The sequence below is a fragment of the Aethalodelphis obliquidens genome, unplaced genomic scaffold, assembly GCF_003676395.1.
Source record: "Aethalodelphis obliquidens isolate GAN/ISIS:26980383/991018 unplaced genomic scaffold, ASM367639v1 scaffold5, whole genome shotgun sequence".
Taxonomy (NCBI): domain Eukaryota; kingdom Metazoa; phylum Chordata; class Mammalia; order Artiodactyla; family Delphinidae; genus Aethalodelphis; species Aethalodelphis obliquidens.
This window is the reverse complement of record NW_020837949.1, coordinates 15,945,763-15,970,944: the sequence shown is the minus strand read 5'-3', so window position 1 is coordinate 15,970,944 and position 25,182 is coordinate 15,945,763. Positions and strand designations below refer to the sequence as shown.

Genomic DNA, 25,182 nt, shown 5'->3' with positions numbered 1-25,182 from the left:
AGCACCGGTGTTTCCAGGAAGAAGTCAAAGGCTGCTGCCAGGCGTTAAAGGATCCTGAAAATGTGTGTTGAAAGCCACCCTTCTGTGCCCATAGCTCCCACCCTTATCTCAGCTTCAGCTGGAGCAGCTCTTCTTTAACTACTTTCCTTAGTGGCTTCCTTGTAAGTTGTCATTTGTCAAGAAAGAAAAATGTATTTAAAAGTCACTGGTCTGGCCAATATCAAGATCTACCCAGTAGGGGATATGATGGTACAAAACAGTATTTTTTCAAAAGGTAGAAATGGGAAAATGTCTCAAGTAGGTGATGTAAATATGGAATATATTTGAGTATGCAAAATGCCTTGCTTGTGGTAGCAAAAATAGGAATTTTACAAGTTTGTATTCTAACTATTCCATACCTCACATTAAAGTTGGACATGATTATGTCCTCTTATCAAAGATCAAACACACAGTATAACAAGTATGATTACAAATATGAGGAAAATATCTCAGAAAATCATAAGGCATTAAAAACAAAATTTTTAATACTGTGGGAAGAGAAGAGCCTTTGGAGTCAGCCAGATTTCTTCCATATAAGCTTCGTCACTTATTATATCTGTGATGTGGACAAAGCAGTCACTCCCTTTTACTCTCAGTATCCTCCTGTAAGAAAATTTAGTTTTATCATGCAGGCTCGTTGTTTGTTTAAAGATCACAATGAGAGGAGACCTTCAAGATGGCGGAGGAGTAAGACGCGGAGATCACCTTCCTCCCCACAAATACATCAGAAATACATCTACATGTGGAACAGCTCCTACAGAACACCTCGTGAATGCTGGCCGAAGACCTCAGACTTCCCAAAAGGCAAGAAACTCCCCCATGTACCTGGGTTGGGCAAAAGAAAAAACAGAGACAAAAGAATAGGGACGGGGCCTGCACCTCTAGGAGGGAACATGAAAGAGGAAAAGCTTCCACACACTGGGTACCCCTTCACTGGCAGAGACGGGGGGTGGGGGGGAGCTTCGGAGCCACGGAGGGGAGCGCAGCAGCAGGGGTGCAGAGGGCAAAGCGGAGAGATTCCCGCACAGAGGACCGCTGCCGACCGGCACTCACCAGCCCGAGAGGCTTGTCTGCTCACCCGCCGGGGCGGGCGGGGCTGGGAGCTGAGGCTCGGGCTTTGGAGGTCGGATCCCAGGGAGAGGACTGGGGTTGGCGGCGTGAACACAGCCTGAAGGGGTTAGTGCTCCACGGCTATACAGGAGGGAGTCCGGGAAAAAACCTGGAGCTGCCGAAGAGGCGAGAGGGTTTTTTTTCCCTCTTTGTTTCCTGGTGCGCGAGGAGAGGGGATTCAGAGCGCCTCTTAAAGGAGCTCTAGAGACGGGCGCGAGCCGCGGCTAAAAGCGCGGACCCCAGAGACGGGCATGAGACGCAAAGGCTGCTGCTGCCGCCACCAAGAAGCCTGTGTGCGAGCACAGGTCACTCTCCACACCTCCCTTCCGGGGAGCCTGTGCAGCCCGCCACTGCCAGGGTCCCGGGATCCAGGGACAACTCCCCCGGGAGAACGCACGGCGCGCCTCAGGCTGGTGCAACGTCACACCGGCCTCTGCAGCCGCAGGCTCGACCCGCGCTCCGTGCCCCTCCCTCCCTGCGGCCTGAGTGAGCCAGAGCCCCTGAATCAGCTGCTCCTTTAACCCCGCCCTGTCTGAGCGAAGAACAGAGCCCTCCGGTGACCAACACGCAGAGGCGGGGCCGAATCCAAAGCTGAAACCTAGGAGCTGTGCGAACAAAGAAGAGAAAGAGAAACCTCTCCCAGCAGCCTCAGGAGCAGTGGATTAAAGCTCCACACTCAACTTGATGTACCTGCATCTGTGGAATACCTGAACAGACAACGAATCATCCCGAATTAAGGAGGTGGACTTTGGGAGCAACGATATATACATATTTTTCCTTTTTCTCTTTTTGTGAGTGTGTATCTGTATGCTTCTGTGTGTGATTTTGTCTGTATAGCTTTGCTTTCACTATTTGGCCTAGGGTTCTTTCTTTCCCTTTTTTTAGTATAGTTTTTAGCACTTGTTATCATTGGTGGATTTACTTTTTGATTTGCTTGCTCTCTTCTTTCTTTCTTTTTTCTTTATTACTTTTTAATTTTTTATTTTTAATAATTACTTTTTATTCTAATAACTTTATTTTACTTATTTTCTTTCTTTCTTTTTTGCTCCCTTTTCTTCTGAACCGTGTGGCTGACAGGGTCTTGGTGCTCCGGCTGGGTGTAAGGCCTGTGCCTCTGAGGTGGGAGAGGCGAGTTCAGCACATTAATCCACTAGAGACCTCCCACCTCCACGTAATATCAAACGGCAAAACCTCTTCCACAGATCTCCATCTCAATGCTAAGACCCAGCTCCACTCAACGACCAGCAAGCTCCAGTGCTGGACACCCCATGCCAAACAACTAGCAAGACAGGAGCACAACCCCACCCATTAGCAGAGAGGCTGCCTAAAATCATACTAAGTTCACAGACACCCCAAAACACACACCCGAACACGGTCCTCCCCACCAGAAAGACAAGATCCAACCTCATCCACCAGAACACAGGCACTACTCCCCTCCACCAGGAAGCCTACAAAACCCACTGAACCAACCTTACACGCTGGGGGCAGACACCAAAAATAAATGGGAACTACGAACGTGCACACTGCAAAAAAGAAACCACAAACACAGTAAGTTAAGCAAAATGAGAAGACAGAGAAATACACAGAAGATGAAGGAACAAGGTAAAAACCCACCAGAACAAACAAATGAAGAGGAAATAGGCAGCCTACCTGAAAAAGAATTCAGAGTAATGATAGTAAAGATGATCCAAAATCTTGGAAATAGAATGCAGAAAATTCAAGAAACATTTAACAAGGACGTAGAAGAACTACAGAGCAAACAAACAATGATGAACAACACAATAAATGAAATTAAAAATTCTCTAGAAAGAATCAATAGCAGAATAACTGAGGCAGAAGAATGGATAACTGACCTGGAATATAAAATAGTGGAAATAACTACTGCAGAGCAGAATAAAGAAAAAAGAATGAAAAGAATTGAAGACAGTCTCAGAGACCTCTGGAGCAACATTATACGCACCAACATTCGAATTATAGGGGGTCCCAGAAGAAGAAGAGAAAAAGAAAGGGACTGAGAAAATATTTGAAGAGATTATAGTTGAAATTTTCCCTAATATGGGAAAGGAAATAGTGAATCAAGTCCAGGAAGCACAGAGAGTCCCATACAGGATAAATCCAAGGAGAAACATGCCAAGACACATATTAATCAAATGATCAAAAAATAAATACAAAGAAAAGATATTAAAAGCAGCAAGGGAAAAACAACCAATAATATACAAGGGAATACCCATAAGGTTAACAGCTGATCTTTCAGCAGAAACTCTGTAAGCCAGAAGGGAGTGGCAGGACATACTTAAAGTGTTGAAAGGGAAAAACCTACAATCAAGATTACTCTACCCAGCAAGGATCTCATTCAGATTCCAAAGAAGAATTAAAACCTTTACAGACAAGCAAAAGCTAAGAGAATTCAGCACCACCAAACAAGCTTTACAACAAATACTAAAAGAACTTCTTTGGCAGGAAACACAAGAGAAGGAAAACACCTACAATAACAAACCCAAACAATTAAGAAAATGGTAATATGAACATACATATCGATAATTACCTTAAATGTAAATGGATTAAATGCTCCAACCAAAAGACATAGACTGGCTGAATGGATACAAAAACAAGACTCATATATATGCCATCTACAAGAGACCCACTTCAGACCTAGGGACACATACAGACTGAAAGTGAGGGGATGGAAAAAGATATTCCATGCAAATGGAATTCAAAAGAAAGCTGAAGTAACAATTCTCACTGTAGATATCAAAGAGGAAATAAAAAAATACCTAGAAACAAATGACAAGGAAAACACGATGACCCCAAACCTATGGGATGCAGCAAAAGCAGTTCTAAGAGGGAAGTTTTTAGCAATACAATCCTACCTCAAGAAACAAGAAACATCTAAAATCAACAACCTAACCTTACACCTAAAGCAATTACAGAAGGAAGAATAAAAAGACCCCAAAGTTAGCAGAAGGAAAGAAATCATAAAGATCAGATCAGAATTAATTAGAAAAAAATGAAGAAAACAATAGCAAAGATCAATAAAACTAAAAGCTGGTTCTTTGAGAAGATAAACAAATTGACAAACCATTAGCTAGATTCATCAAGAAAAAAAGGGAGAAGACTCAAATCAATAGAATTAGAAATGAAAAAGGAGAAGTAACAACTGACACTGCAGAAATACAAAGGATCATGAGAGATTACTACAAGCAACTATATGCCACTAAAATGGACAACCTGGAAAAAATGCACAAATTCTTAGAAAAGCACAACCTTCCAAGACTAAAGCAGGAAGATATAGGAAATATAAAGAGACCAACCACAAGCATTAACATTGAAACTGTGACTAAAAATGTTTCAACAAACAAAAGCCCAGGGCCAGATGGATTCACAGGTGAATTCTATCAAACATTTAGAGAAGAGAAAACACCCCTCCTTCTCAAACTCTTCCAAAATATATCACAGGGAGGAACACTCCCAAACTCATTCTACGAAGCCACCATCACCCTGATACCAAAACCAGACAAAGATGCTACAAAAAATGAAAACTACAGGCCAATATCACTGATGAACATAGATGCAAAAATCCTCAACAAAATACTAGCAAACAGAATCCAGCAGCACATTAAAAGGATCATACACAATGATCAAGTGGGGTTTATCCCAGGAATGCAAGGATTCTACAATATATGTAAATCAATCAATGTGATACACCATATCAACAAATTGAAGGATCAAAACCATATGATCATCTCAATAGATGCAGAAAAAGCTTTTGACAAAATTCAACACCCATTTATGATAAAAACCCTCCAGAAAGTAAGCATAGAGGGAACTTACCTCAACATAATAAAGGCTATATATGATAAACCCACAGCCAACATTGTTCTCAATGGTGAAAAACTGAAACCATTTTCACTAACATCAGGAAAAAGACAAGGTTGCCCACTCTCACCACTCTTATTCAACATAGTTTTGGAAGTTTTAGCCACAGCAATCAGAGAAGAAAAAGAAATAAAAGGAATCCAAATCAGAAAAGAAGAAGTAATGCTGTTACTGTTTGCAGATCACATGATACTATATGTAGAGAATCCTAAAGACGCTACCAGAAAACTACTAGAGCTAATCAATGAATTTTGTAAAGTAGCAGGATACAAAATTAATGGCACAGAAATCTCTGGCATTCCTATACACTAATGATGAAAATTTGAAAGTGAAATCAAGAAAACACTCCCATTTACCATTGCAACAAAAAGAATAAAATATCTAGGAATAAACCTACCTAAGGAGACTAAAGACCTGTATGCAGAAAAATATGACACTGATGAAAGAAATTAAAGATGACACAAACAGATGGAGAGATATACCATGTTCTTGGATTGGAAGAATCAGCATTGTGAAAATGACTCTACTACCCCAAGCAATCTACAGATTCAGTGCAATCCCTATCAAACTACCAATGGCATTTTTCACAGAGCTAGAACAAAAAATTTCACTATTTGTATGGAAACACAAAAGACCCCGAATAGCCAAAGCAATCTTTAGAAAGAAAAACAGAGCTGGAGTAATCAGACTCCCTGACTTCAGACTATACTCCAAAGCTACAATAATCAAGACAGTATGGTACTGGCACAAAAACAGAAATATAGATCAATGGAACAGGATAGAAAGCCCACAGATAAACCCATGCACATATGGTCACCTTATTTTTGATAAAGGAGGCAAGAATTTTACTGTTTTAAGGATTTTTTACATAAAGTGGTGTAATGTTCATTTTGAATAGGAAGTTATATGTCAAAGATACATATGTCAATTCCTAGAGCAACCATTAAAAGAAATAATTCAGAGTTACAACTGAAAAGAGTAGAAAAATTAAAGTAGGAAACTTAAAATAAGGTTTGATTAACCTAAAATAATCAGAAAGGAGGGACAAAGGAACAAGGAACAAATGGGATAAAAAGAGATAGCAAGAAAGTATGTGTAAATGTACACATATGAATGATTGCATTAAATACAAATAGACGAAACGTATTAATCAAAAAACACAGCTTGTCAAACTAAAGAAACAAGCAATACTGAACTGCATGCTATCTACAAAAGATACGCTATATATATATATATATATATATATATATATATATATATTACGTTAAAAGTTAAAGGATGGGAAAAGTTATTCCACACAACTAGTCATCATAAAAAAGCTAGTGTGGCTATAGTAGTAACAGTCAATGTAGACTTCAAGTCAGGAAGAATTAACAAAATAGAGACATTTCATAATTAGAAAAAGTATCTATTGTTCTAGAAGGCATAATACCAAATGGGTTTATATATAATAAAATTTCAAAAGACATGAATTACTCACTGACAGAACTGAAAAAAGAAACAGGCTAATCCAGAATCATAATCTAAGGTTTTAACCACTCTAATTGGTATAAGTAGAAAAAAATTCAGTATGAATGAACTTGATACCAAAACCTAACAAGGACATTACAAGAAACTATAGACCAACACTCCTCGTGAACATAAACATAAAAATCTTTTAAAAATATTAGTAAATCAAATCCAGTAAATATTATAAAAAGCTAATAAATCATAACTAGTGATGTTTATTCCAGGATGCAAGGCTGTTTTAACAGCTGAATGCCAATGTATTTCATTGCATTAGCAGAATTACCAGAATAATGGAGAAAAATCATGGGATTATTTCAACAGATGCCATAAAAAACCTGAATCAAATCCAACACTATTTCCTGATAAAATAATGATGCACTAAAATTAGAAAATTGCTGTAATAGTTTTGTTCTTCTTCTTCTTTTTAACGGGCATAAAAATGTTACCTAAGTATGTTCAGAGTCTTTAAGGAAAGCTTCCAGAGGAGACTAATTTTGAGTTTAATCTCAAATAACAGATTAGTTTAGAGAAAGAGGAACATGCAGGCAAAGGCCTGCAGGTTTGAGTAACTGTGATATATTCCAGGAATCAATGATTAGTTAAAAATTGCTCAAGCATCAGTGAGAAAAGTTGAGAAATAGAAAAGAAACTAAGAGATGGAAGAGACTAATCTTGATGTTTCTTGCTTGTCATATATAAGGGTCACGTGAGAAATGCAATGATGTTTTACTTTAGGAAATACGGAGCTATGAAGAATTTTGAGAGAAGGAGGACCATGACCAGCTGTGAATCTGAGAGAGCACTCAGCAATCGGTAAGCAGAGTGAATGGAGGATGTGCGCCTAGACTCAGGGAGGCTTAGACAAGGGCAGTTGACATAATCCAGGTGAAACACTGAGAAGACTTACACTGTGACACTGGAAAGGGGATAGAGCGAAGACCAAAAAAAGTTATTTAAGGGATAAAATTTATTGGACTTATCACATTAATTGAATGTACTATGAAAGGAGAAATCTAGGACATCTCCCAGATTCTAATCTTCAATCCGGAGGTAAGTGTGAACATAGACAATATGGTTTTAAACAGATTCATAAGTAATACACACTCAGATCTATCCTAAGGACAGTATTCTCAGCAACCGACATATCTTAAATCTCACAATATGCATAATAGATATTTATATATAATATAGTTAATATAGTATCTATTAATATATTAATTCTCAGACATCTGATTATTTAGGTTCCTTCACTAGCCTGACTTTTCAGATCAGTAAAAAAAAAGCTTAAAGATGTTAAATGACTAAGGTTAAGTAAGGAAAGGTAGCAAAGATCTGTTTGGACACACTGAGTTTGAGGTACCAATAGGATATCTGAGTTGAAAGAGATAGTAGTTATCGACCTAAGAGACCACAGAGTAAGAAGACACAGAGTAAGAACTGAAGATGTACACAAGACGTGAGAATTCTAATTCTTACATAAGTGAATCGAGGGTAGCAACAGAGCAGTAAGAGGCAAGCAAAGGAAGTTGAATCATGGAAACCAAGCAAACAGGAAGTTTCAAGAAGTAAGAAATAATGAACAGGGTCAAATTCTAGAGATAGGTGCCTATGGGAATTAGCAACAAGGAATCACTGGTAACATTGAGGTATATTTTAGCAAAATTGTGAAGTTAAAAAAAAGCACATAGCTGCTTCTGAAACAATCATTAGAGACTGTTTCTTGGCCAGTGGGTATCTGTGTGACTCGGCCGAGTTATTATGTTAGAAGAGCCTAATAAATATTCAATGTGACATAATGAAAGGCCCTGAGAACTGCCGCAGTGTAATGGAAAAGACTCTGTCCAAGAGTCAAGGGACCAAGTGTCTGCTCAGGGAACTGCTATGACTCAAAAGGACGGCAAAGACAATGACTTGTGTCAGAAATAGAATCCCATGGGACTCTTTCAGGTAATTTGGATTAAAGAAAGGAATCTTTTACTCATAAAAGCATAAAACAGGGCTTCCCGGGTGGCACAGTGGTTGAGAGTCCGCCTGCCAATGCAGGGGACACGCCTTCGTGCCCCCGTCTGGGAAGATCCTACATGCCGCGGAGCGACTGGGCCCGTGAGCCATGGCCGCTGAGCCTGCGCATCCGGAGCCTGGGCTCCGCAACGGGAGAGGCCACAGCAGTGAGAGGCCCGCGTACCGCCAAAAAAAAAACATAAGAGAAATAAGACACCATCTCACTGCTCTTGGTTGCGAGTCAAAGTGTGCTAGGCACTGGATACTTTGTGTTTTTATAAAGCTCTACGCCGCTTTTCTGAACCCCTTGCTCCACAAAGCCCTCCTGTAAGGACAGCAGCATCAGCTTCACCTGGGAGCTTGTTAGAAATGCAGACTGTCAAGTCCCACCCCAGACCTTCTGAACTAGAATACTCATTTTAACAAGGTCAAGATCCCCAGGTGATATTGAAAATTTGAAAACACTTGTTCTAAACCATAATTTCTTTAGGAATAAAAAATTTAAATATTTGCTTACTATTTGATTACTTATTTAAATTATTTATGGTCCAATTTCTTCCAATAATTTAAGGTACCTTTTAAAATATATACATTCTAGAAAGATGAAATAATAAAAGTAAAGAAAAAGGCAAAGGGAAAATAAGAGTAGGGAAAGATAATAGCCATCATGGATTAAAGGCTTTGCTCTGTGCTAAAAGCTTCATCTTTTATCCTCTCAACAACATTAGAAAACAGTCAATATTATTTCAGTTTTACAGGTGAGTAAAACATAAGTTAAAGAATCTAGGTAACTTGCCCAAGATCACAAAGTGTTAGAAGCAGAGTTTGTAAGTCAACTATATTTCAATTAAAAAAAAAATAGAATTTGAACCTAGAATAGTTAAAATCAAATTATGTCTGTGCTCTTAACCACAAAGTTGAATAGAGAGGTTAAAATACAAAATTCCCATGATGTACTCTTTTATACTTACTAATAATTTACCAACATTTGGTTTTATACTTTCTAGAAGCTGATGTGGGGAGAGAATACAAGAACCACATCCGTATTTAATTCTCTGCCCATCACAATGCTATCTGTGCAGTAGAGGAGAGAGCCATCAGTACTTTTTTGAGGAGCTATATACATCCTTGTAAAAATGTGAATTATGTAAAATCTCTAGATTACATTTTCTCACTTTGCAGGAATTCTTTTTTTTTTTTTTTTTTTTCGGTACGTGGGCCTCTCACTGTTGTGACCTCTCCCGTTGCGGACCACAAGCTCCGGACGCGCAGGCTCAGCGGCCATGGCTCACGGGCCCAGCCGCTCCGCGGCATGTGGGATCTTCCTGGACAGGGGCACGAACCCATGTCCCCTGCATTGGCAGGCGGACTCTCAACCACTGTGCCACCAGGGAAGTCCTGCAGGAATTCTTGAATGTACTTAGTGACAGTCTAAAAATGAATGACTTGAGGGCAAATAATTTCTAAAAGCAAAATTACAAATAATTTTACCCCCCAAAATATGTGTGTATGGAAATATATAGATGTAGATATAGGTACATAACTCCTGCAAAGATACTAAAAATCCTTGTCCTTAGTATAGGTACCAAAGTGGGTAGAGCTGCCTGACTTCAGAGCTCCTAGTTTTCTCCTCTGTCTGTAGTTTAGGGCCTATGCTAGGTTAGGATGGAACAGGAAAGATCAAAGAGCCTAAAGGTTGCCCTCTCTCCACACCCACCTCGAACCCATGAGTGATTTAAAATCCCTTCCTACACAGTTCCCACACTGCTAGGAAGATGGGTACTAAGACACCTGAAGGTAAAGATGTGATGTATGTTTTCTTGGTTTAGCTTGCAAAGTCTGGGTTATTAATGCCTGGTTCCATACTAGGAACAAAGCGCTAGAATAATGAAACAATTGCCCAGGAAGCCATTTGGATTGAAGTTAGCCTCTGCTTCAGGAACGGAAGAGCTGAAACTTGCCAGCTTTGATTTGCACGCCTTTCAGCTACTATTTCCAGCCAATTCAGTTCATACAACTCCAGCTTTCATTTAGAGCAGAGCTCATTGACTAAAAAAATAAAGAAGAATGGGAAAAAAAAAAAACAAACAAGAAAAGAAATCAAGGAAAGGCTTAATTGATTATGCAGAGTGTTGTTTTGGGAAAGAGGAAAATCTTGTTAGAAGCCTAGCAAACTCACTTCATTAGGGACCTAGTGACATCTTCCAAAACCAGAACATTACATCAGGTTAGTTTAAAACATCAAGTGACCTTGTAGTTTGGTAGAGATACCTCACCCCCATTCATTCTGTCTGCCTCATTCTTTGCATTCTTCATCATATTTTATCAACGGTGAAAAGTCTGCTACTAAAAAACATGCTGAAAGTGATGTAACATTGGAAACTAGAAACATTAAAATCAGGCGTTGTGATTCTGCTCACTCGCCTTGTCCTCTAAAAGCCCACTTTCTGTTTCTGCTTACATGGTTATTTTCACCTCGTTTCCACATCCTCTTCTCTCATACACATAGTTCCTTCCACTCATTCTTCTTTCATCTAATGATTCACTGAATGCACTGTTGGTAAAGGAATGTGGACTTGAGTATCACATCTCACGATGGTTCGTGAGAGTCAATTGCTTCTTGTTCCTTCAGAGATCCTGTGAAGTCCTTCTGCATGGTTTCCATGTCAAAAAAGGAGGTTGTTGATTTTTTTTTCCTTTTTTTGGAAGCATCAAATGCCCCACTTACTGAACTCCATCCTTTCTAGAAATAATTAGCCTGAGGGCTAAAACTACCATTGAAATTTATAAAAGAGTGACAAAGAGATCAAAATGGTTCCTTCATGCCAAATAAAACTTATTTAGTTGTGTGAGAAGGTGGCTAATAATAGTGATCTTAGGGCCTTAGAGTATCCAGGTTTCAGGAAATTTTGACACAGTCTGAAAACATACCTCTTGAGTAAGACAGTGAAGTTCCAGTCAGGCAATAACTCTGTGAGGTGGGTACACTGTGATATAACTACCCATTCCACCAGAGAGTGCTTATATTGAAAGGGAGAAAAAAATCTAAAATCAGTAATTTAATCTTCCATCTCAAAAATCTAGGAAAAAATTCAAATCCAAATTAAATACAGGTAGGGACTTCCCTGGTGGCACAGTGGTTAAGAATCCGCCTGCCAATGCAGGGAACATGGGTTTGATCCCTGGTCCAGGATGATCCCACATGCCGCGGAGCAACTAGGCCCGTGCACGGCACTGCTGAGCCTGCGCTCTAGAAACCGTGAGCCACAACTACTGAAGCCCACGTGCCACAACTATTGAAGCCCGCGCACCTAGAGCCCGTGCTCTGCAACAGGAGAAGCCACCGCAATGAGAAGCCCGCGCACCGCAATGAAGAGTAGCCACCGCTTGCCGCAACTAGAGAAAGCCCGCGCACAGCAACGAAGACCCAACTCAGCCAAAAATAAAATAAGTAAATAAATAAATTTAAAAATTAAATACAGGTAGGAAATAATCAGGATCAGAATAGAAACTGACAAATAGAAAAGAGAAAAATAATAGAGGAAGTCAACGAGATGTCCATAAGAAATTCACAGAAGATTCTCTCTTTAACTCTGTTCTGTAAAAATCTGTGCAAATACTTGGAATGAAAACATGAACAGGATTGTAGTTAATGTGCAGACCACTTGAAACTGGGGGAACTATCAAATTACACTGATGATAAATTGAAGATTAATTCTATTCTTAATGGACTACAATGTTGACTTGAAATAAATGAATTAAAAATTAATAATGATAACTGGAAAGTCCTGCATTTGAATGTATTTAAATCAATAACTTAAGCAAATGGCAATAACTTGCTTCACAGTGCTTCACAGGATACAGTGAAGTGTTTACTGGACCACACGCTTAATATATACAAATGGTAAATATGGGTGGAAAAACGAAGCTAATGAGCAATCAGTACATTCTATTTTTAAGAAGCTCAAACAGAAAATTCTTCTTTATGTGAGCTGGAATCTCTCCACCGTAAGTTGCATTTAATTTTTCTCAGAGGTAAATGAGGTGAATTCCTGGCAACTCTTACATAGACAATAGGATACAAAATTAACTCTGATTATATGTCTAACATGACGATGACAGCAGGGAACAACACTCAAATAGGTTAGAGATTATTACCTTGCAGCTGCAAATTTTAACTAGATTTAAAGTAGTTGTTAACCTAGATCATATTATTTCTTTTAAACCATAAAATAATATCTTGTTCTACTAGCAAATAAATCCAGAAATTTTATATATCTATAAAACTGTGTTCTATACGTCTTTCAATCTCCATACTTAGTAACTACCTAGGTACTCAGCAAATATTTACTGAATGAATAAATGAATAATGTTTAAAAGACTGACCAGCCCAACCCAATGAAACAGTATCACATGGTTGATACCCTTAGGATATTGATCATTATCTTTTGAATTTCATATATAATTCTACAGGTCTGGCTATTTGGTTTTCAGGTCCATAGTAAATTAGAAGGAAGAAAATAAATGCTATCACCAAGTACATCAGTATCAGCATAAAGATAAAGGAAAATATGGGAAAATTATTTTTAAAAATTCATATGTACATATGAGTCATTTAGGATAGAGTCAAATAGCCCCCAACAACTCAGTTTTCCCTGATTGGAGCACCCAGATGTCACAGTATTGATATCTGCAAGACAGCTGATATCATCAGTGTACACCGATGTTTCTTATATGTGATCAACAACATAGAAAAGTATGCACAGTAGTTTTACAAGGCTACATCTACAAAGCTAATGAGCTGAAAGAATTAGTACATAAAGGCATAAACTCTCAGCTCTCTAAAAAACACTCCAAACTCCACTATTCATAGTTAGTTGCTTCCTATGGGAGGCTGACAGCCTCAGTCTCATCACAGTTTTAGAAAACCCCCATAGCAACTTAAGTTACTAGCTTGCAGCGATTCTTATTCTCACCTCAATTGTCATAACACATCAGAGCTGTAGAATGAGGACATTAGCTCCAATTTATGGACATGTAAACCCAATGAACACAAAAGAAAGTGAATCAGGAGAAACTGAGACCAGTCTACTCCTTAAAGGTAAAGATGTTGTTTTCCACTCAATCATTCACTTAGACTGAATAAATTGATGGTGTGAATGTGTACAACACACCAGGCACCAGGTCAAGTGATGCAAATGTAGAGATAAGGCAACTCTCTTCAGAAAACAGACACAAATTTGGAGGAGTATTTTCAGAATGAGTTAAAAATTGAAGGGTCTGATATGTTTAAAATACTATATATATGGTATTAAATTTTTTCCTTTAAAGCACTTTTCATTTTAAATCACTAATTAGACTAAATAACTATTAACTACTTTTCAACCCCAAAATGGTATGATACTATCTTGTTCAATTCCGCAAAACCACTGTGGGATAAACAATGGCAGGCACTGTTAATCTGCAGTTAATAGACTATGAAATTGAAGATTGAATAGATTGCATAACTTACCTCAAACCACACAGCTAGTTAGTAGTGAAGCCAGATAAGAAGTTAACTTGATTTTAATCCTAATTAATTATTCAATTTACTATATAATATGTCTCTTCCATGTTTTATGACAGGAAATCATCAGCTATCCCATCTCATAGCTTGAAATCTCATTCTAGTCGTATGTTTACAAAGGAGCATACTGAATAAACAAGATTTGTTCCCCATATGGTATAATAGCTGCTGTTCTGCTAGTCAAGTTTTTCTCTCTCCTCTCTTGACATTCCACAGTCACAATTTGTGAATGAATTCACTGGTAATCTCTACTTGCAGTGCTTCTTTTAAATAACTGCTGTTTCCAGAGCACTTATAAAAAGGGATTTATGAATTACCAAATGTAAAGCTCGTCAGCTATTAGGTCGACATGGAGTTTCCTTTTGCTTAGGATGTGATCTAAGTACAAACAAATTGTACCTTTTTTCAGAGAATTTTAGAAAGAGGAGTGACCTTAAATTGATCCTTCAACTCCTAATCCATCAACTAGAATTTATTTAGTGTTGTTATGTACAAGACTCTGTGGACATAAATAAATAAGTAAGTAACATGTGACCCTTATCCATAAAGAAAGTAAACTAAAACTTGAAGGTTTTCTTGAAAATGTAAATGTAGCTCCTTTGCTCAATATGACCAAGCGTCCCACGGAATTAAAAGCCTTATGCAGTATGTGCTTCTCAAAATGCTTACAATGTGGTCCATTCTGAAGCCAGGGAGACCTATTTACTAGACGATTTCTTTTCTTTAATACAGTTTTCCAAATTATAAAAGGTGCATATGATAATTATTAGCAACCGTGGACTCTCCCCACAGAAGACCAACCAGAAAAATCTATTAACTAAGCAAAGCTAATTTTAAACCTACTACAGTAAGGAAGATATAACCTGACCACATCTCACTATCTCAGAAGGAGTAGATTCGGGAGGATATTTATAGATTTGGGGGATCTGGTCTCAAGTAGTTGAAGTCGAATCTTTCAAGGCAAGGGATTGACTAGGACTGAGTAAAGTTCATAATATAAAGGTTTAGTGAAGCAAAGGTCATAAAGTGAATCTTGATAAGTGAACTGTTGTTTAATATGCAAACTCTTTAACCAGGTAAGAAACCTATTGCTCTAATGGGAGAAAAATTTGCCCAGAAAAGTAAGCTATGTATTTGGATATACTGGCTTTCAGGAATTTTACGAAGCATCAAAGTTATGACTTGGTTTTATAGCCCTATCTTCCTGGCGAAATATTTCCCAGAAATACAGGGGTAAATCAGAAGCTCTGCCTGGCTTCATTCTCAGTGTTGCTCCTCACTTCCCAGCTCACTTATATGTGAAGTATGATTTGTGATTATTTTTTATACTTTAGAGGGTATTTGACCACATTCTAGGGGCCTCCAATGAAAATCAGTATATTTAATTTGGTGTGGTGACCTAAAAATCAGGAATAAATATTGCATAGATGGAAAGAAACATTTATTTGAGGAAAACAAAATTTTCATTTGCAGTTTGGAAAATTTAGACCTATCATCTCTCAAGAAAACTAAAAATGCATATAAATTTATTTCTTTTATTTATTTTTGGCTGCGTTTGGGTCTTCATTGCTGCACGTGGGCTCTCTCTAGTTTCAATGAGCGGGGGCTACTCTTCGTTGCGGTGCGTGGGTTTCTCATCGCAGTGGCTTCTCTTGTTGCGGAGCCCGGGCTCTAGGCGCATGGGCTTCAGTAGTTGTGGCACACGGGCTCAGTAGTTGTGGCTCGCAAGCTCTAGAGCGCAGGTTCAGTAGTTGTGGCGCACGGGCTTAGTTGCTCCACGGCACGTGGGATCTTCCCAGACCAGGGCTTGAACCTGTGTCCCCTGCATTGGCAGGTGGATTCTTAACCACTGTGTCACCAGGGAAGCCCCAAAATGCATACAATATATTCATTAATACTGATATTATTACAGGATATAATTTTCAGTAACAGCACAAAAACAGCAGAATCAGCCCTTCTGCTGAATGGTGGATTTAATTTAAAAGAAAAGAAAATAATATAAATCTGCACTTTCTTTTGCTTTCCTCCTCACTGAAACAAGTTGAGATGACTATTTATTTTGCGCTTAAATGCAGGTGCTATACTAAAGCTTTGTATACACATATTCTTATTTAATAGTCACAACGATCTTGCAAAACAGGTAGTATCATCACCATTTTACAGGTAGAAAAAACAGAATCAAAGAGGTTAAGCATCTTGCCCAATTCATATAGGTCCTGGTAGAAACATGAACTTTGTATATCAGATTTCTAAGCCTGTTCTCGTAGGACTAGTAAGAGTAGGTTAACATGACTGTCATTGTGAAATTAGAACCTCAGTAATGAAATGGGATCTCCTAGGTTTCTATCAATAGAACTCGGATCTACTAATGACTTCCACACTGGAGGGTCTGTTCTTACAGAAAGAACAGTCCTCTGAATCATTGGAAAAGAAGAACCTCAGCTTTCGGGGGTATGGCAAGCAGAATTCTAAGATGTCCCCAAGATTCCCGGTCCCTGCTGTAAAATACCTTCTCCTAATTACTCAAGCAAACACTAAGTGTTGCTGTAAAGGGATTTCATAGATGCAGTTAGACCCCAAATCAATGACCTCAACATAGGGAGATTATCTGAGTGGGCCTGACCTAATCACCTGAGGCCACTAAATTAGGGTCATGCAATCAGAGACAGGGGATATGTGAGAGGGATTTGGCACAAGGAACATTCTCCTGCTGGCTTTGAGATGGACGGGTCATGTGGCAAGGAGGGTGGATGGCCTCTAGGAAGCCAGTGGCCTCCAGCTGAGAGCCGGCAAGGAAGCAGGACCTTCAGTCCTACAACTACAAGGAACTGAAAATGACTAATAACCTGATTGAGCATGGAAGCAAATTCTTCCTCAAATCCTCCAGAAAGAAACACAACCCAGCCAACCCTTGATTTCAGTCTCAAGACCCTGAGCAGAGAACCCAACCACCATGCCCAAACTTCTAACCTACAGAACTGTGAGCCAGTAAATAGGTGGTGTTTTAGTTTACAGTACTTTGTTACATGGCAACAGAAAACAAAAACAAGGGGCTAAACACTTTCATAAAACAAGTACTAACCTTTGATTAGGACTTCAATGGATATTTCAGTTAGCTTGAAAATGAGCTTATCTATTAATAGTCTAATCAATTTTCTACAAACTCATAAGTAAATTGCAGGACCTTCAAATTCCTCTGGTCCACTAATCATGTGGACTTATAAATAATAATAATAATAGTAATAACAAGTAAATACTGCTTTAGAGTTCAGTGTACTTCCACATTCATTATATCATTTGAGCTTAACCCAGTGGAGTATACAAGTGGTAATTATTAGTATCCTTTCTTACAGTACAAGAACTGAATATGTAGAAAAGGTAAGTTACCAACTGAAGATTAATCACAAAAATTTGGGGGTGCAAAGGGGTGGCCAAAAGGTGACAAAGTCTTCTGATTTCTCTCAAAACCACTTTTTTTCTCTGGGCTGACTTAAAATATTTTGGCAAAACAACGGAGTTATGTCCCCCTCTCCAACTCTCTTCCTATTTCAAGAAACAAAAGAGTAATAATTTTATATTTGAAATAATTGCTTTGCTTCCCACATCAAATTTTCCTACTCTTCACACAATGTGAGCCTTTAAAACATTTATTGTTATGTTTTTAAAAACACTTTAAAAACATGCAAACTGATTATGTAAAAGCTTGAACTAAGCTGCAAAATAACATGCATGATAACGGAAAGTTGTCGATACTCAATATGGATTCACAACTGCATCTATAAAATGGAATTCTATGTCGCCATTCAAATGTGATCTCTCGCTATGCACATGAAAAGTTGTAATATATATTTATTTACCTGAGAAGTGGCTGATTCCATTTATACAATCCCATTTAATTAAAAAAATATACATACACACACACACATATAATATACCAAATTTTTCACTGAGGTCCTGTGGAATGTAAGACATTTTAATTTGCTTTTAATGCTTTCTAAATTTTCTGCAGTCCTTATAAATACTGTATATTATAGTGTATTTTTGCCATCCGAAAAATACACTAAAGTCATTTTCATTTTACAAAATAATTTGATCCACACTCTCAGCCTGGTCATATCAAAGCAACATAGTTCCTATTAAATATCCAGAGTCTATATGAAGGTTGAGAATTAAATATGGAGCGAGGCTCTCATCTTTAAGAGATGACGCCTCGTTCCCGTTAGTGTAGCTGGGCACGCACCTCTACTTCACAGGCTCAGCATCTACAGCTGCATGACCAATGCCTACAAATCCCTGACTGTTCCTGACCACCAGTTTGGGCTTAAGTCACAAGTGCCAATTAACGCTTCCAATAGCATCCTAAACCTGGCCAGGTACTCTGAGCAAAGAAACAGGCCCTGACTCTTCTTCAAGGCTCCAACTAAAGTAAGTTGAAGGGAATTTTCTTCCTTCACTTTCTCTTTCATGGGCTGTGAAAATGTCAGACTCTTTAAATGGAGTTTCCAATCAGAGTTGCTGAAACCTATAAATTTCCAGACAAAGGCAGTGGATAAAAATGACTGTGAGTTCTTTTGACAAACTTGAAAAGTAGGTGTAACTCGGCCAGGTTTCAACCGCCCACTCTTATCGGGATTACGTCCTTTCCTTCCTCCTCTAGAGACCTAATGTCATTCACTCCCTGTGTCCCTTTGTGTCTAAGGAATAAAGCTAGGATTCTGATAAAGCATGAGGACCCTTGGATCTTGGGCTGGCTCTGAACCAAAGAAAAGGCACATGAATTTTGTAGTTTTCCACCGCCACCACTGGAAAATACTCCATGTAGGGTCAAGTGGGTAACTTTTGGCAGGGTCATCTTCAAAAAGGGAAAAATAAATCATCAAAATGTGGAATAAAACAATATTTTGACAATTAAAAAGAAAAAAACTGAATCCTTAGTCCTAACACCCTAGCAAAATTGTTTTAATTTTTAATTACCTTTAATACTTTCCTCACCTTCATATTTATTTTTACATAGTCACTTATGATACTCACAATTTTGGTTGTTATTCTCAAAATTTAACAAGTCATAAGGCTTTTTTTAGTAGTTCTTTGTTATGTCTTAATTTCTATTTTTAATGGCTGCATAATTCCTACCAAGTAGATGTGCCACAGTTTGTTTTTTCCCTTTTTGCCAATTCCCAGAAATGAAGATTCATACCTAAATGTTAGGCAAAAATATGCAAGTAGCAGAGCCCCATCCTGCAGCCCACTTGCCTCAGACCAGCTCTTCCACATGTCACCCTCCGGGGAACTTTCCTTTTCTGGAGCTATTCCTGCTTTTATAAATGGGTTAACATAAACTGGGTCTCGTGAGGAGCTCAACAACAGAGTTTGTTTAGGCCGTTTTTGCTTCACACCCAAGTCAAAAGATAAGAGAGAAAAAGAAGAGTCCATAAATAGAGGGCGAGGAACCAGCTCCTACTTTCTGACTCATGGGACTAGAAATAAGTAATTGAAACTGGTTTGTGCTGATATGGGCCAGGCATGTTTTCATCTCCCAAGCCGTGTAACTACTCACTGGGGAAAAAGCAAAATGCCAGCAGCCCTAAATACCTTTACAAGCCATGCATCATACAATCGATAAAGTTTATGGGCCAGCATACTAGAAATGCTGGTAATTAAGGGTGGAACTAGTTGTGTGGGGTGCTGAGGGAAGATAGAAATATGTTATCTTGGGAAGTGGAGCTTTGCATGATTCTACAATGCACAGCACCATGAAGGCGGCAACTGATGTCCTGACCTTAGTTTTTCTACTGAATGATTTATTATGGAAATAGAGATCATGTTAAGAAAGGGAGGGCTTCCCTGGCGGCGCAGTGGTTGAGAGTCCGCCTGCCGATGCAGGGGACACGGGTTCGTGTCCTGGTCCGGGAAGATCCCACATGCCGCGGAGCGGCTGGGCCCGTGAGCCAAGGCCGCTGAGCCTGCGCGTCCGGAGCCTGTGCTCCGTAACGGGAGAGGCCACAACAGTGAGAGGCCCGCCGCGTACCGCAAAAAAAAAAAAGAAAAGGGAAAACAGTGAATCTTAAATGTTATTTTTATTAGATGCGATAACGGTATTGTGGGTATAATTTTTAAAGAGCTTTAATCTTGGCATTTCAGATGAAATAATAAAATGTCTAGGATGTGCTTTAAAATACTTAAGGAAAAGAGAAGTTTTGGCATACCACCCAAGGAAAAAGAGTTCACAGAGCATTGCAAGTATATCTCAAGTCTGTTCTCATGTATGTACTCAGTTTTGTTGCTTTTTGTTTCCTTTTATTTTATTTCCTAGAAAGAAATAATACTCAACTCATATTTAGTCCAGTTTTGGGTATGTAAAGTCTTCCACATTTTAGGATTTAGCTGCAAACTGATTTTCTTTTTTTTTGTAGTTTTTGTTGTTACTTTTTTATAGCTTAGCCAAAGGGAGTTCTTCCTTCCAGCCATAGTTTGAGTGCTGACCATGGCTGCTTAAGTCCTAAAGTGGGCTGCATTTAACAATGCTTCTCTCCCTGCAGCTGAACGCAAGCCCCCAGCAGGGCACAATGGGTGTGCATTTTACTACTCACTCTCCCCCTGGGACGGGCACCCCTGTGCAGGGCACAATTTTGCATTATGTTGAATTACGTGCAACAGTCTTGGTCCTGAACATTTATGTTCTTTTTTTGAAAAATTTTAATCTCTGGCTGCTTTGCTTGGCAGTCAAGTATCTAGTCAGAAGCCAAATGAGGATCACTTGCTCCCCACCAGGACATCTCTTGCCCCACCAAGAGCGTTTGGCCGGTTGGTAAGTTTCTCTGCCATCTGCCCCAGTCGCCAGAAAACAGGCCAAGCTGCAGTTACTAAAAAGCCCATTATCTATTGTGTTGTTAACTTCTCCTCAGTGTTTCTAGTTATGTGTCCTTGTGGTATTTGTACATCTTGGGTAGGGTGAGGAGGCAAATAAAAATGTATCCCATTTCCATTCGCCAAACTGCTTGGATTGCTCATGAAGGTAATAGTAATTGTTTTGGTCAAGTAGGTGTAGGATTAGATTTGAATGTCATATATCTTGGCTATTGTTTCCTCTATTATAAGGCAATTCATAATTCTAAATTGGAACTCATGCTTCCAGAGAGTTTGGCAAACAAAAAACAGAAATAAATTAACTTTCTGTAGGTCATACATCTGGTGATTGATGTTGGTGACTGAGTCAGTGGTATATCCCAATGATCTATACCTATCCTGTCTAATACAATAGCCGCTAGCCATGCACGGCTACCGAGCACACAAAATGTGAATGGTCTGAATTGAGATGTGCAATAAATGTATAATATACATCAGACTTTGAAGACTTAGTATGAACAAAAAGGAATGTAAAAATATCTCAAATATAGTTTTCTCATTCATTCTATCAGTAATTCATTTATTCAAGAGTTGGGCAAGTGGACTAGTCATTAAAAATAGAGCAATGAATAAGACAAGCTCAGTCCTGGCCCTCATGGAGCTTAAAGTCTAGTAGATGTTATTTAAAATTGTCTTCCTTTATTGGTTGGCCTTTTGCATGAATACTCTGACTGTACGTCTGATATTCTCAAAACACACACGACTGTAGCCCTGCTGCAATGTCAAGGACAGGGATATGTGCTAGGGGAACATCTCAACTGCCAACTGGCAAAGGTGCCATTTCTTAATGCTCTAGAGCCTCACTGTTCAATAAAATAGCCACTCATCCAGATGAATGTTTGAAATGTGACTAGTCTGAATTACAAGGGGCTGTTAAGTGTAAACTACACACAGAATTTCAAAAACAGTATGAAAAAATGAATAAAAACTATCTCATTCATATTTTATATCAAGTATACGGTAAAATGGTAGTATTTCGTGTATAGGTTTAATAAAATGTATTATTAAAATTAATTTCACCTGTTTCTCTTAACTTTTTTTTTTTTTTGCGGTACGTGGGCCTCTCACTGTTGTGGCCTCTCCCGTTGCGGAGCACAGGCTCAGCGGCCATGGCTTACGGGGCCAGCAGCTCCGCAGCATGTGGGATCCTCCCGGACTGGGGCACGAACCCGCGTCCCCTGCATCAGCAGGCGGACTCTCAACCACTGCGCCACCAGGGAAGCCCTCTCTTAACTTTTTAATGTGGTTACAAGAAATATTAAGATTACATATTGGCTCTCATATTATTTGTATTGGCCAGCACTTCTCTGTACTGCTGTTTTCCATTCCACCAGTGCAAATAGCCACACCAGATGCCCTGCAGAAACCTGTGGAACAGCTGATGGAGGAACTTGAACCAAACTAGGGCACTAATAAGCTGCCTCAGCTTCTCTCTCTTTTCTTTTCTGTTTGAGGATCACTTGTACCTTGAGTGATTAGTGGACACAATTCAAATGTCTAGGCAGCGAGATGCAATGGAAAGGCAGTAGCTGTTAATCAGAAAACCTTATTTCTGCTGGTCTCAGAGTTCTTATTCACTTAATGAAAAATCAAGAGCAAATCATGAGATCTTGCAGAATCTCCACCTCTTTAGGTATAAATTTAAAAATAATGTGTTCTCAACAAATACTTAGAAAAGCACAACCTTCTGAGACTGAAACAGGAAGAAATAAAAAATATAAACAGACCAATCACAAGCACTGAAATTGAGACTGTGATGAAAAATCTTTCAACAAACAAAAGCCCAGGACCAGATGGCTTCACAGGCGAATTCTATCAAACATTTACAGAAGAGCTAACACCTACCCTTCTCAAACTCTTCCAAAATACAGCAGAGGGAGGAACATTCCCAAGCTCATTCTACGAGGCCACAATCACCCTGATACCAAAACCAGACAAAGATGTCACAAAGAAGAAAACTACAGGCCAATATCACTGATGAACATACATACAAAAATCCTCAACAAAATACTAGCAAACAGAATCCAACAGCACATAAAACGATCATACACCATGATCAAGTGGGGTTTATTCCAGGAATGCAAGGATTTTTCAATATAGGCAAATCATGATACACCATATGAACAAACTGAAGGATCAAAACCATATGATCATCTCAATAGATGCAGAAAAAGCTTTTGACAAAATTCAACACCCATTTATGATAAAAACCCTCCAGAAAGTAGGCATAGAGGGAACTTACCTCAACATAATAAAGGCCATGTATGACAAACCCACAGCCAACATCGTTCTCAATGATGAAAAACTGAAACCATTTCCTTTAAGATCAGGAACAAGACAAGGTTGCCCACTCTCACCACTATTACTCAATATAGTTTTGGAAGTTTTAGCCACAGCAATCAGAGAAGTAAAAGAAATAAAAGGAAGCCAAATCAGAAAGAAGTAAAGCTGTCACTGTTTGCAGATGAATGATACTATACACAGAGAATCCTAAAGATACTACCAGAACACTACTAGAGCTAATGAGTGAATTTGGTAAAGTAGCACGATACAAAAGTAATGCACAGAAATCTCTTGCATTCCTATACACTGATGATGAAAAATCTGAAAGAGAAATTAAGGAAACACTCCCATTTACCATTGCAACAAAAAGAGTAAAATACCTAGGAATAAACCTACCTAAGGAGACAAAAGACCTGCATGCAGAAAACTATAAGACACTGATGAAAGAAATTAAAGATGATACAAACAGATGGAGAGATATACCATGTTCTTGGATTGTAAGAATCAACATTGTGAAAATGACTATACTACCCAAAGCAATCTACAGATTCAGTGCAATCCCTATCAAACTATCAATGACATTTTTCACAGAACTAGAGCAAAAAATTTCACAATTTGTATAGAAACAAAAAAGATCCCGAATAGCCAAAGCAATCTTGAGAAAGAAAAGCAGAGCTGGAGGAATCAGGCTCCCAGACTTCAGACTATACTACAAAGCTATAGTAATCAAAACAATATGGTACAGGCACAAAAACAGAAATATAGATCAATAGAACGGGATAGAAAGCCCAGAGATAAACCCACGCACATATGCTCACCTTATGTTGATAAAGGAGGCAAGAGTATACAATGGAGAAAAGACAGCCTCTTCAATAAGTGGTGCTGGGAAAACTGGACAGCTACATGTGAAAGAATGAAATTAGAACACTGCCTAACACCATACACATAAATAAACTCAAAATGGATTAAAGACCTAAATGTAAGGCCAGACACTATCAAACTCTGAGAGGAAAACATAGGCAGAACACTCTATAACATAAATCACAGCAAGATCCTTTTTGACCTACCTGCTAGAGAAAGGTAAATAAAAACAAAAATAAACAAATGGGACCTAACTTAAAAGCTTTTGCACAGCAAAGGAAACCAGAAACAAGATGAAAAGACAACCCTCAGAATGGGAGAAAATATTTGCAAATGAAGCAACTGACAATGGATTAATCTCCAAAATTTACAAGCAGCTCATGCAGCTCAATATCAAAAAAAAAACAACCCAATCCAAAACTGGACAGAAGACCTAAATAGACATTTCTCCAAAGAAGATATACAGATTGCCAACAAACACATGAAAGGATTCTCAACATCACTAATCATTAGAGAAATGCAAATCAAAACTACAATGAGGTATCACCTCACACAGGTCAGAATGGCCATCATCAAAAAATCTACAAACAATAAATGCTGGTGAGGGTGTGGAGAAAAGGTAACCCACTTGCACTGTTGGTGGGAATGTAAATTGATACAGCCACTATGGAGAACAGTATGGAAGTTCCTTAAAAAACTAAAAATAGAACTACCATACGACCCAGCAATCCCACTACTGGGCATATACCCTGAGAAAAACCATAATTCAAAAAGAGTATGTACCACAATGTTCACTGCAGCTCTATTTACAATAGCCAGGATCTGGAAGCAACCTAAGTGTCCATCAACAGATGAATGGATAAAGAAGATGTGGCACATATATACAATGGAATATTACTCAGCCATGAAAAGAAACATTATTTGTAGTGTTATTTGTAGTGTGGTGGATTGACCTAAAGTCTGTCATGCAGAGTGAAGTAAGTCAGAAAGAGAAAAAGAAATACTGTATGCTAACACATATATATGGAATC

At 38.7% G+C, this 25,182-nt stretch overlaps 1 protein-coding gene and 1 long non-coding RNA gene across 5 annotated transcripts in view; one reads left to right on the top strand and one right to left on the bottom strand.

Moving 5' to 3' along the window:
• LOC113618054 (uncharacterized) overlaps positions 1-801 on the top strand; it is a 36,602-nt gene extending 35,801 nt beyond the window's left edge. For all 3 annotated transcript variants that reach the window (XR_003431867.1, XR_003431866.1, XR_003431865.1), the window contains one exon: positions 672-801. This is a non-coding gene — a long non-coding RNA (uncharacterized LOC113618054). The remainder of the gene's footprint in view (positions 1-671) is intronic.
• Positions 1-25,182, bottom strand: part of PTN (pleiotrophin) — a 96,753-nt gene that overhangs the window by 28,137 nt on the left and 43,434 nt on the right. The window lies entirely within an intron of this gene.